The sequence below is a fragment of the Carlito syrichta genome, unplaced genomic scaffold, assembly GCF_000164805.1.
Source record: "Carlito syrichta isolate Samal-C Ts95f unplaced genomic scaffold, Tarsius_syrichta-2.0.1 Scaffold315403, whole genome shotgun sequence".
Classification (NCBI taxonomy): domain Eukaryota; kingdom Metazoa; phylum Chordata; class Mammalia; order Primates; family Tarsiidae; genus Carlito; species Carlito syrichta.
Genome location: NW_007259499.1, coordinates 141,031 through 142,016, shown reverse-complemented (window position 1 = coordinate 142,016; position 986 = coordinate 141,031).

Sequence of the window (986 nt, the reverse complement as noted above, 5' to 3'; positions counted from 1 at the left end):
CGGGCTCAGTGGCTCAGCCTGTAATCCCAGCACTTTGGGAGGCCGAAGCGAGTGGATTGCCTGAGCTCGCGGGTTCGAGACCAGCCTGGGCAACTTGGCGGTCTCTACAATAAAAGTCAAAAAAATTAGCTGGGTGTGGTAGTGCGCGCCTGTAGTTCCAACTACTTGGAAGGCTGAGGCGAAAGGATCACCGCAGCCCAGGAGTCGAGGCTGCGATGGCCGCGAGCGGGCCACTGCCTTGCAGGCTGGGAGACAGAATGAGACTCCAGCTGGGCTCGGTGGCTCAGCCTGTAATCCCGCACCTTTGGGAAGCTGAGGTAAGTGGATTGCCTGAGCCCGCGGGTTCGAGACCCGCCTGGGCAACTTGGCAAGACCTCATCTCTACAATAAAACAAAAATTAGCCGTGCGTGGTACCGCACGCCTGTAGTTCCACCTACTTGGAAGGCTGAGGTGGAAGGATCGCCGGAGCCCAGCAGGTTGAGGCTGTGGTGGCTGGGAGCGGCCACTGCACTCCAGTCTGGGCGACAGAGTGAGACTCCAAACCAAAAAAAAACAAAAACAAAAACAGAATGAGACTCCAACTCAAAATAACAATAACAAACCAGTCTTGCACTGCCATTTTTATCGTCCTTCCCAATTCATCAGTGTATCTATGAGCACGAATCTGATGTCTGGAGAAATATGTAGGCCTGGTTGCACTGTGTCATCTACTCGATTTTCCTTGTAATTTGTGCTTCGTTTTTGCATGCTGGGTTTTTCTCCCCCACACTAGGTGTGGACCTGCACTGTTCAATCAAATGGTCACTAGCTACAGGTGGCTATTTAAGGTGGAAGTTTATGAAAACGAAGAAACCTTTAGCACTCGTTCCTCCGGCGCGCTCGACGCATCTTCAATCGCTCAAAAGCCACATGGGGCCAGCGCGGACACAACACGGCCACCGCCACCGAACACGCCACCGGACCGCTCGCCGCGCAAACGTACCGG